General features: G+C 43.1%; 1 protein-coding gene across 5 annotated transcripts in view; it reads right to left on the bottom strand.

Moving 5' to 3' along the window:
- Positions 1-13,158, bottom strand: part of LOC116982681 (RNA-binding Raly-like protein) — a 730,325-nt gene that overhangs the window by 415,996 nt on the left and 301,171 nt on the right. The gene's annotated exons all lie outside the window — the stretch shown is intronic.

Below are 13,158 nucleotides of genomic sequence, written 5' to 3' on the forward strand. Positions count from 1 at the left end.
AACCTAGTCTCAGCCCCATTTACATCTTTGACAATGATCACCGACAATCTTTGCCAATTGGATGTGTCATTCCCCCCTCCGCCCTTCTGGAAATCTCACCTTTATTGAATCTTTATTTTTTTTGCTAAGAGCTGTGTCAGTGGCGAGGGTGATGAGAATCAGCAATGGTTTCAGTAGAAATAAAAACACAAAGAGTTGGAAACATTCAGTAGGCCAGGCAGCATCAATGAAGAGAGAGACAGAGTTCATGTTTCAGGTTTATAATCTATCATCAGTTCAAACACTGAAGCATTAACTCTGGTTCACTCTCCACAGGTGCTGCCAGACCTGTTGAACATTTCCAGAACATTTTGGTTTATAATTCAGATTTCATTTAGACAGGCACATTAACAGGCAAGGATTGGAGGAATATAGACCATGGGCAGGCTGATGGGATGAGTTTAATTTAGCATTATGGCCAGCACTGACACCGTGGGCCAAAGGGCTTGTTTCTTTGCTGTTCTATGTTCTATGTTTTATTTCCAGCATCTGCATTTTTTTTGCCTTTTATTAACAGGATATTTCATGCCCATAATGATACTAAATGATGAAACATAATAATTAAGCAATAGAGGAATCCCAAAGAATGGACCACTGTCTCTCTATTTTTAGCACTTAAGACAGTTTGGCAGAATATGCTTTCTTTTTAGTTCCAAACAACTGCACTACATTCCATTATCAGCTGCAAGGTGAAAAGAAACATTGATCATTGTACTTCATTTCATGAAAACACAGAAGTTATTTGGAAAAATTGTGAAGTCTTGTTTAGCACTCCAGAGCAAATATCACTGAATTAGCAGAGGTCACCAACTTAGCCCTGGAAGCAAATGTCACAATATTGTCATCTTTATCTACCTGTAATATGACAGTGTTTTGACGGGCTTGTTTAAGTACAATGTCACTCTACGCTGCTCATTGAACATGCTTCATTATCTCAGTTCAACAGCTCCAGGTCTTTTTTCCTGCTTTACTTATATCTCTTGGTGCCTACCCAGTTCCCACAGAATTTGTATTAAAAAATGTTGCTTGATCTCTTCTGATGCAAAGGTTGGATCAATTGGCCCAACATTTGAATGAACGTTTATCATCTGGACTTCATTTCAATTGGCATAATTTCAACTCTGGGGACATATTCTCCTATTTCTGCATTCTCATTTTAGGAGGAGATCTCAGTAACCATTCATCCTGTCCCATCCTGTTCATTATGTACACCCTCCTGTAACCTGTCTGGCTCCCGGTTTATCAATCCTGGTGAACTAGTGTCAGATATTCTATTCAAGATTGAACATAATAACATCTCACCAGCCCTCCTTATGATTACTTTATTCTTTCAAACTTCTTGTGGGGGTCACATTAGCTTTATCAAGTGGCTCCTTGCACCTGAGAGTTGACTTTTAATAATTTATTAACAAACTCCCCATCTCCTTCCCTCATATTTCTAACACAAAAACAACCCGCATTTAAATACCATCATGTTGCCAACATTTCAGGTGCATTAATACAGCAAAACCTTCCAGGAAAAAAATCATACATACACCCGAGGACAGAGTTTAGTTTCGTTTAGAGATACAGTCTGTGTCCTTGGAAACAGGCACTTCGGCACACCAAGTCCACGATGACTGTCGATCTCCCGTTCACACTAGTTTTGTTATCCCATTTTCGCATTCACTCCCTACACACGAAGGGGTGATTTTTACAGAGGCCAATTAACCTACAAACCCGCACGTTGTTTGGAGTGTAGGAGGCAAATTGAGCATCTGGAGGAAACTTACATGATCAGAGGGAGAACGTGCAGTCTACACACAAAGCACCTGAGATCGGGATGGAACCTGGCTTTCTGGAACTGCAAGGCATCTGCTCTACCAGCTGTGCCACTGTGCGTCCCTTTTTTAATTTAAATTTTACTTTTATTTCCAGAACAGACAGGGGGTAATAGAGATGTAGGAGGTGATGGAGATGAGGGTGGTGGGCAAAGAAGAGAGAAGGAGGTGAACATAGAAATAGAACTTCAAAACTGAAGCTTTGTTGAATTATGAGACAATGTAAATGGGCCTGGGTATAAGGACACGGCAACTGATCTGAAGCAAAGGGTGGAAGATGGGATTCCACTACTCACTATAGTGTTGGCTGAAATCAATCTTGAGATGGCAAAAATACAGATAAGAGTTTCAATCGTATGGTCTCCAAGGCTGACATTGTTATAGAAGTGGACATGGAACAAGTAGCAGTTACAAAAGCAAGAATGTTTTTAAAAACATCCCCATTCTACGTATGTTTAAGAAGAAACTGCAGATGCTCGAAAATCGAAGGTAGACAAAAATGCTGGAGAAACTCAGCGGGTGAGGCAGCATCTATGCACCGAAGGAAATAGGCAACATTTCGGGCTGAAACCCTTCTTCATACTGATGTCAGGCTGGGGGCAGGGGGGGGGTGAAGAAGAAAGGAAGAGGAGGAGCCAGTGGGCAGTGGGAGAGCTCAGAAGGGGAGGAAAAGGGAAGGACTACCTGAAATTAGAGAAGTCAATGTTCATACCGCTGGGGTGCAAACTGCCCAAGTGAAATTTGAGGTGCTGCTCCACCAATTGTGGTCCTCACTCTGGCCATGGAGGAGGCTGAGGACAGAAAGGTCAGATTCGGAATGGGAGGGGGAGTTGAAGTGCTGAGCCACCTGGAGTTCAGGTTGGTTATTGCAAACCGAGCGGAGGTGTTCGGCAAAGCGATCGCCAAGCCTACGCTTTGTCTCACCGATGTAGAGCAGCTGACATCTAAAGCAGCGGATGCAATAGATGAGGTTGGAGGAGGTGCAGGTGAACCTCTGCCGCACCTGGAAAGACTGCTTGGGTCCTTGAGTGGAGTCAAGGGGGGAGGTAAAGCGACAAGTGTAGCATTTCTTGCGGTTGCAAGGGAAAGCGCCCGGAGAGGGGGTGGTTCAGGTGGGAAGGGACGAATTGACCAGGGAGTTACGGAGGGAGCCTATTCTATGTATGTTATTTATTGAAGTTAAGGTTGATGCTGTTACCTAAAATGTTCAATTTGAGTTTTCTTTCCTGTGTGCTTTCTGCAGTGTCCTTGGTTCAAGAGCTGTTTCCACCAGACACATTGCTCTGTTGGAAAACCAGCAACCAGATAATACACTAGGCTCTAAGTGTTTTTCCAGCCAAATAAGATCTGGTCTGGCCCCCAAATGGCTGGTAGTCAAGCAGCTTGCAGCAATAAACACACATTGAATTGGTTGCAGAGCTAGTAGAAATGGAAAGGATGTTTGTACCAAACATCTGATTCAACCACGTTTCCCGTTTGCAAACTGAGCAATCAGTCAGCAATAAATAATCATTTCTAAAGATGCACCATAGAGAGCATCCTATCCTGCTTAGTTTGACAAGTACTCTGCTCAAGACCACACAATACCACAAACAATGGCGGACTGGCCAGGGTGTCAGCTTGCCCGATGGCAAGTGGGCCCCTGATGAAGTGGGCCCCCTTTGTCTCCTGGCAACCAATATTTTTAGACCCAGTCCACCACTGACCACAAAGAGTTGTGGATGCCGTTAATTCAATCTGTATATTACTAAGCTGTAGTAATCAATAATAATCATAATAAATCAAACTAATCTAAGCAACCAGCATAATCAAGGACTACTCACACCTTGGTCATTCTCTCTTCTCCTCCCTAACCATCAGGTAGAAGGCACAAAAGCTTGAAAGTTTTACTACCAGATTTCAGAGCAGCTTCCTCTCGCCATTATCAGATTGTTGAACAGACCTCTCATATGTTAAGGCTATATTCATGACCTTCCAATCTACCTTCTTATGGCCCTTACACTTTTATTTTAACTTCACATTCTCTGTAGTTGTAACAATATTTTGCACTGTTTCTCTTCACTTTTGCACTACATGATATATGGTATGATCTGCCTGAATAGCAGGCAAAAGAAAAATTTTCACTGTATCTCGGCACACATGGCAACACTAAACCAATGCCCATAATGTGAGCAAAAGGTCTTTCAGTAATTATACCCGAGGAGATCCTTAAGATGGTTTCAACCCTAATCATGTTCCAATCGCCACATGTCTCTCCTCTAATTATCCCGTTTTGAATAAATATGGGGTAGTTCTGCCACATGAACTTGATTCTGCCACATGAACTTGAACCTAGCCCGGACCATTGCACTCAACTGTGGGGATGCCTGGGGCTTAATACCCTTGTCGTTACACAAACAACTCCAGAGATGGAGAATGGAAGTTTACAATGGCAGGGAACACTGAAAGCAGAATGTTCTTCTATTTGTGATGTCCGCAGGTATTTGTTCCTCTAAAGGTTCAGCCAGGGAGCTGTTTCCCAGCAGCATCCATGTCTGAGTGTTGTGGTTTCCCAAACCCTACATTATTAAGAAGGATCTGAAGAAGGATTTTGGCCCGAAACGTTGCCTATTTCCTTCACTCCATAGATGCTGCTGCACCCGCTGAGTTTCTCCAGCATTTTTGTCTACCTTCGATTTTCCAGTATCTGCAGTTCCTTCTTTAACTTTATTAAATGGTCCTTCACCTGAATCGTTAACGCTGTTTCTCTCCCTGTGGATTCTGCTTGACATCTTGAATGCTTCCTGCAGATTTTGTTTCCGATTTATGATGCAGTATTTTTTATTTTCATTTGTATTAGCCTGCTTCAGCCTGAGAACGCTAAAACAAAATGGGGCAATTGTGGCTTTTATGATGCAGACTAATTAATTGGGACCAAGGGACTTGCTAATAATCCATGCCTCACCAGCTCCCCTATCTGTTGGAGGTTTTTTGGGTGACTTGGGCAGTGAGAGCTTGGATTGGCACGAGGATACAAGTGAAAACCTTCACTGACTGAAGGGATGGGTGTCCCACTACGGACTTCTTGTGAGGTATCCAGAGAAGTATCCACATCCAATGGAGGGACAAGTTCTGTGTGCGGACATTTTCAGATAGGCTTGCAGTGAAAGGGACGGTGGCACTTTGGTTTTGCAGTGCGCCTTAACAGGGGTGGTGTACTTCATCCAATCCAGAGCAGCATACCTTGATATTGGGTATTCAACACTGGAAAACCACATCCAGTGGCGGGACGAGTGTCCCTGTGTGTTTATTCCCAGATAGACTTGCGGTGAAAGGGAAAGCTGGCGCTTTGGTTTTCCAGTTCACCCAAACTGAGGTAATGCTTGCCTCGGCAGGAAGGCTCGTACTTGTCAGGAGTGACGGCAGTAACCGGTGGCTCAGCTTCAGGGATTTGACCCAGGAATCTGAGTCCCTGTCGGCCCCCTCTTTGGTCTGTGTTACAGGTCCCTGATACTCTTCAGGGAAGAGCAGACAGGTTCCGCCCCATGTCCTGCAAAGATCTCCTCAAACCATCGCGGAAGTATTGTAGGTTCTGGTTCTGTTGTGTGCAGGACTGAGCTGCACTTAAAATGGAAAACAACAATGACAGTTCAAATGCCTTTGGGTCTGTGAGGTAATTATTTCATGCTTTGCTGTCAGGGAACATCTGCCTAAAATGCTCATATTTTTGCAATGATAAAATCAATGTTCAGGTGAGTGAAACTGCCAACATCAGTCAAACAAGCTAGTTTGTTCAACGGTGGAAAAAAGAACAATTGTTAACAAATTGGCCCTTTTTTAGCTCTGAAAATCTCTTGAACAAAGTGTCTGCTAGCCACCCACAACAAGATACCATGTCGTTCAGTGCATTAGTTTAACACAAGATTAACTTGCTGGAGGTTTAATGGGCATCAGACAGAGTCTTACAGTAAGAGCACGTACCATAACATTCAGGCGGAGCGGAATATATTTATGTGTAGGAAGGAACTGCATATATTTACACTGAAGATAGACACAAAATGCTGGAGTAACTCGACAGAACAGGCAGCATTTCTGGAGAAGGAATGGATGACGTTTCGGATCGAGACACTGAAGAAGGGTCTCGATAAGAAACCTCACCCATTCCGTCTCTCCAGAGAAGCTGCCCGTCCCATTGAGTTTCTCCAGCATTTTGTGTCTATCTGGAAAGTATTGATAATCTCTTTCAACACTTTGGGCAAGGTGTCCTCTGCTGTCACTTCATCTCCTCTCACTGCACACACCATCAAAATTACAGCTCTGCGTTTCAAGATAGCCATGTTATGTGATGGTTGCACTGTACATGCTCAAACCACCCTCAGAACTTAATCCTTTCATCCTTCCTATCCAGAATTAAGTTGAGATGTGTTTCCAAACGTCCGATCCTTCCTCCATCTTAGTCTCATGTGGGCTTCACTATTCCGATGCTTGCTTGGAGAGGTGGAAAGGGCAGGAGGAGGGTGAGGGGGAGTAAAAGCAGAGCTTCTGAGGAACAGGGCAACACACAGGGTCTGCCGAAAGGAATGGGGATTCGCAGCCCATGTTATTTTGTTACAGTAACCACCGGGTCACAAGTCATTGTATAACTTGGTTACTGCGCTGGTGGGGACGGGTCTGTTACTGTGTAACACTGAGGTACAGTACTATATAGCACTGAGGTACAGTACTAGTAGGGATGGGTCTGTTCCACTATAACACTGGGGTACAGTACTGGTGGGGATGGGCCTGTCACTGTGTAACACTGAGGTACAGTACTATATAGCACTGAGGTACAGTACTAGTAGGGACGGGTCTGTTCCACTATAACACTGGGGTACAGTACTGGTGGGGATGGGCCTGTCACTGTATAATACTGGGGTATAATACTGGTGTGATGATCTGTCTCTACATAATACTGAAGTACAGTGTTGATTGGAACAAGTCTGTCATTGTATAACAAGACCCCAGTACTGGTGGGAATGGGTCTGCTACTGTACACACCGGGGTACAGAACTGGTGGGATGGGTCTGTCGCTGTATAACTCTATAACATTGGGTACAGTACAGGTGGTGACGAGTCTGCAGTGTAACACTGGAGTACAATACTGGTATGAGCTGGTTAATCACTGTATAACATTGCATACACTACAGGTAACAGTGGGTCTGTCACTGAACAATATGGCAGTATTATGCTGATAAGACAAGGCCCATTCAATGAATACCATGCACTTTTAAATGTACAGTGCTTTCAATAAGTAGCTTTGGTAATGGGTACATTTTGTATTGTATTTTGTGCTTTCTCTTTCACTAGTATGATATTATTTCATACAGTGGAATTTTATACCATGATAATTTCATTCAATTTCAAATGAGGATACCCAAGTTTTTAGTATGTCCTAGCAGTTCATGTTTGATCCAACAGGTATGGGTGGGAATCCAGCTTCTCGACAAGTCTTGGGGAAAAAAAAGCAGGGCTGCCTGTCTCTCCTCAATAATTCTTTTTCATGAGTGGCAAGAATGAATTTTAGAGCAACAATGGTGAATAAGCAGAAGCAATGGAGGTCAAATTTACTTGATAGTTTGGTGAGTGAGGAGGTTGGTTTTCATGCTTTATTTTTATTTATTCATTCACAGGACACGGGAGCACATCCAACATTTATGGTCCACCCATAATTGCCACCTGAATGAAATATGAAGTTGAGCCATTTCAGAGGGAGCTTCATACTGAACAACATAGGAGTCATAAATAGATGGGATGGGTGCATAATAATGTCATGATTTACAGCATGTATTGCAGCAACTCACCAGGGCCTTTTGGCATCAGCTTCCATGACGGGGCCATAAGAGTGATAAAACATGCCTGGCAGCGTATCATGGAAGCTGGCAGGTTCTTCTCAAAACCACCCACCATTGTGTGATGGGGAGGGTTATGGTCACTGTACTATTAGCCAATAGCCTGCACTAATAATCCACAAACCAGCCATAATTCAAATCCCACCCATAATATAAATCAATGTAGCATTACAGAGCTTGAGACAAGCTAGTTGTTGCTAACGATGGCCATAAAACAGCCAGATCAATGTAGTTCACACATGGAATCATGCAACAGGACAACAGGTGCTTTGGCCCACCGAGCCCGTGCTGACTGTCAACTACCTGTTTGCTCCGATCCTGGAGGTATTTCAATTGTGATTATGTACAATAGCTCTTGCTTCTCATCTTTAACTGGAAGTTAGGGCACCACTCACCAGTTCATCAACTTTTTCACACAGAGGGTTGTGAATCTGTGGAATTCTCTGCCTCAGAAGGCAGTGGAGGCCAATTCTCTGGAAGCTTTCAAGAGAGATTTAGCTGGAGTTCTTAAAGATAGCGGAGTCAGGGGATTATGGGGAGAAGGCAGGAACGGGGTACTGATTGTGGATGATCAGCCATGATCACAGTGAATGGCGGTGCTGGCTCGAAGGGCCGAATGGCCTACTCCTGCAGTCTATTGTTTATCAGAGACTGTGCTTTGAGGAAATCAGCAGCTGGCAAGCCTTTGCTTGACTGATATTTGACTGAATTCAAAGTGATATTTCAGCTGATGGCATCAATGGTGACAACATTTACAGCACCCCCCCCCCCCCCCCATCATCATAACAAACCTACACCCCCTCCAACCCTTCTGATCTCATTTCCCAGACCAGAAAACGAGACCATTCACTATTTTGTATATTACTTCCTAATTAAGTTACTTATTGCCAAGTCTGTCCAACATGCAGATTCAAGAGCAAGCCTGCAGGTCTAATATATCATATCTGAATTGAAACAGTTAATTTGCCTTATCAGTACTAGATTGAGTTTAATTAGCAGGAGACTACAACCCAACTGCTACAGGATCCATTAAAGGTCTAATTATGTAATGGGAAATTCAATAAAAAAGCAGTATGGAGTTGGAACATCACTGCAGTTACTCTGCTGCAGTCTTCGCTTAATAAATCAATTACCCAACCAATTTATTACAAAGTTCCCACAAACACAATTAAACAGTGGGGTGGGAAATCTTCAAATTACTGACCTTGCAAAGGAATTGTGCAAATCATTGCACGGTAAATCGAAGATGGTGGCTTGCTCTATTTTCTGTACTTATGATTGATCCATTTTCGGTTGTGATAGCCGTTACCAAAGAATCATCCCATATTACTGATGACCTAGGTGAGCATCTACTCCAAATAAGTGCCGCTGCCTCGCTCTTAATAAAACCAACCCACAGCCTTACTTTTCACTTCTCATCTGAGAACCATTTCTGTAGTTTGAGCAATGCAAATGACTTTTTGAGAACTTTGTAGATATTTCCAATAGGCCCACATATTTGTAAATATAAACAGCTCGCTACCTCCTTTGCCACACCAGTGTCTCTTGGTGTGTAGGAAGGAATTGCAGATGCTGGTTTACACCAAAGATAGACACAAAATGCTGGAGTAACTCAGTGGGTCAAACAGCATCAGTTTGAAGAAGGGTCTCGATCCTAAACATCACCTGTTCCTTTTCTCCAGAGATGTTGCCTGACCTGCTGAGTTAGCCCAGCATTTTGTGCCTCCTGATGTCCAATACTTATTTTGTTGATCATATGTTATTTGTCCATTATAAGCTCTATTTATTGCATTGATGGTGTGATGGAATGTTTGAATCAGATACTTAGTATAATGCCAGCTCTGTTGGCAGTCTCAACCGAGGGAAAACATTGCTGCACTAGCTTCAAGCCAAGGATGTTATGCTTGGTTGCACAGTGATGGCTCTAGTCTGACACTCTTCCAGATTGTTAGTAAATTGATATATTGTTCTGCCATGAGAGAGGAGAAAAATGTCACTTGTCTGATGGTTTTCCTGTACCTTTTAACTAAGGATAACGTTGGAAGAGTCGAGCTCACGCGCGTGTGTGTGGGGCCAATGAAGAAGGGTCTCGACCCGAAACGTCACTCATTCCTTCTCTCCAGAGATGCTGCCTATCCCGCTGAGTTACTCCAGCCTTCTGTTACTCCAGCATCTTCAGTTTAAACCAGCATCTGCAGTTTCTTCCTACGCACTCTTTAGTATAAAAAACTGAATATTAAAAGTAGGGTAATTTGTATAAAATGACACTTGTAGTCGGGTTTCACTGCTATTTGCTGCACACTATATTTGTATTGGTGCTGACTCTCTCTTCATGAATCTTGTCATTCACTGGTAGATCAGCACAACTGGACCGTGGAGAATGTACGTGCCTCCATGGAGCACAGTTAACCCAAACCTGCCTGATTCATCTCCTGGAGCAAGGATTCTACATTAATGTTCACTCAGTTGGAATTATTGCAGGAATTATTGCCCATCCCCACGTTTCCCTCATTAAATCTGGCCAGGCACTCTTCAATCAAACAGTCTTTTGCTCAGTGCGCTTGGTTGATGTATCTGCAACTATCAGTGCTTCTTTCAGCTACTTATTGTTCATCCCCTTGTGGAAATAAATTGCCTTGGCATGTAACCAATTCCAGGTCTGTATTAACTAATACATAAACCATCTGAATCCCTTGATTGGATTCAATACTTCCAACACAACACGGAAATAAGCGATTAGAGCCCCAACACCAGCTCTTGGCAGAGCAATTCAATGTCCCCCCCCCCCCCATTTATAGTGGCCAGTTATTCTCCTAGCATCGCATTGGGATATGGAAGGAAAATCGAGCACATAGTACAGTTCAGCACAGGAATAGGCTATTCCTATTAGGCTGCAACAATGCCTGTGCAGAACATGATGCTAATTTAAATGGCACATCTACCTGCACAGGCCTATATCCCTCCATTCCCTGCTTGTTCATGTGTATATCTAAATGCTTCTGATACATCACCATTGTAACTGTTTGCACCACTTTCCCTGGTAGCATATTCTAAGCACTCAGTTCTCTCTGTGTATAAATCCTACTTTGTATATCTCCTTTAAACGTTTCCCCTCTTACCTCAATCTTATGCCCGCTGGTCAGTAACATTTCCACCCGAGGAAAATTGTTCTGAGTGTCTATCTTGTCTGTGTCATCATTTTATACAATTCCTCGCAGGTCGCTGCTCAGCGTCCAACACTCCAGAGAAAACAGTCCAATTTGTCCAACTTCTCCTCATGGCTAATACTTTTTAATCCAGGCAACATCCTGGTTAACCTCTTCTGCACCCTTGCCAAAGCCTCTATATCTGTACTATGATTAAACATCTAAAACTGCATACAATACTCCAAGTGTGGCCTAACTAAAGTTTTACACAGTTGCAACATGACTTCCTGATTCTTATATTCAACACCCCGACAAATGAAGGCCATATGACTATTTACCATCCTTATCACTTACGTTGCTCCTATGAGTAGGCACAACAAATGCAAGTAGGCATATATTTAAAGTGAGAGGAAGGAGTTTAATATCGGATCCTTTAGAAAAGATTTTTTGCACGAGTGGTTGATATCTGGAAAGTGCTGCAAAAGCAAGTGATGAAAACAGTCAATTATTAAATTTAAGAAGCATTTAGGCAGTCACTTAAATGGACAAGGCATAGTGGGGCATGGTCCTAACATGGGCAAATAGGATTAGTGCAGATGGCCAAAAAGGTTGGTACATCTGACGTGGGCTGAAGGGCCTGTAATTGTGCTGTACGACTCTATGGCACCTGGGCAAAATCTACAGGGTCACAGGGAGAACATGCAAACTCAATATGGAAAGCACCAGAAATCAGGATTGAACTCCAGGAAACCACGAGGCAATAATGATTACTGCTGTGCCACTGCACTGCTCCTTCATTCACTTGGGGGAAATTTCAGGTAAATTATGGTCAATTCTGTGTCCATTGGAATATCTGGACCATTAAAGGAATTTAAAGTCAAGTTGTGGAAAAAGAAAACTCAAAATTTACAAGAAAATTGCTTGTGATTTATAAAAATGCGATTGAACAAGAATATCTGGTCAACCTTTTCAAATATGGTCTCCAAGCCAAAAGTAACAGAAACTGAGTCTGAGACAAGGTTCTTGCTCAAGGAGAAACTGAATAACTACCTTGTAGTGTAGTGAGTGAAGTAGTGGGGAATCAATTGGTCAGGGTAAACCACACTTTCATCATCAGTATTCAGCAGCAATTAAATACAAGACTTAGAGCATGTACAGCAATGACTTAGAGGCACCCAGCACAGAAACAGGCTCTTTAGCTCAACTGGCTATGCTGACCAAGATGTCCATCTACACTAGTCCCACCTGCCTGCATTTGACCCATATCTCTCCAAACCTTTCCTATCCATGTACCTGTCCAAATGTATTTTAGATGCTGTTATAGTGCCTGCCTTAACTATCTCCTCTGGCAGCATGTTCCACATACCCATCACCCTATGTGTGAAAAGGTTGCTCCTCTGGATCTTTCCTCACACACTTGAAATCTATGTCCTTTTCTTCTTGATCACCCTAGTCTGAGTAAAAGACTGTGCATTCACCATATCTATTCCCCTCAGGATTTTACACACCTCTATAAAATCACCCCAAAGCCTCCTGCGCTCCAAGGAATAAAGTCCTAGCCTTCCCAGCCTCCCCGTATAGCATAGGTTGTCAAGTTCTGACAACATCCTCATAAATCTTTTCTCCACTCTTTCCAGCTTAACAATATCCTTTCTATAGCAAGGTGACAAACTGATAGCAATACTCCAAATGCAGCTTCACCAACATCTTGTACAACTTGATACAGGATTCTCAGGACCCTTAATGCCAGTTGCTGTCAGCAGCAATTGAAATCTAATCATAACAAGCATCGCCAAGCCTTCGGGTGCAGAAGATGTATGAGTAAGACGGGGAAGTGGACAAGGTGGAAATCGGCCTTAACCTTATTCAACGGTGCAGCCGGCTTAAGGTGATCCATTCCTTCTCCTGTATCCACCACCTTGCCACACAGTGAGTTCCAAATCCCCCAGCATATTCAATAACTAACATAACTCCACGACTCCTCAGTACTGTCCTCTCTGTGAGGAGATAATGTTTTTTCCTTTTTAAGGCCTCTCACAATTTTATACAGCTAGCTTAAATATCACGTCCCCACTCTGTCATTCCTCAACCTAGATACCCCAGCCCTGGCAATATCCTGCTATGTCTCGTTGATTCTGCAGCTATGTTAATTAAGCAGTGGCACTGAATATCACAGAATGTATGAAATCTGGGAGCATCACTGGTTTACAGGCTGCAGAAATCGAGAGCATTAGCACAGTGAGAGGTGCCCCTTATGTACATCTCACACATTTCACTCCCAGGGCA

Source organism: Amblyraja radiata, chromosome 17 (genome assembly GCF_010909765.2).
Source record: "Amblyraja radiata isolate CabotCenter1 chromosome 17, sAmbRad1.1.pri, whole genome shotgun sequence".
In the NCBI taxonomy this organism is placed as follows: domain Eukaryota; kingdom Metazoa; phylum Chordata; class Chondrichthyes; order Rajiformes; family Rajidae; genus Amblyraja; species Amblyraja radiata.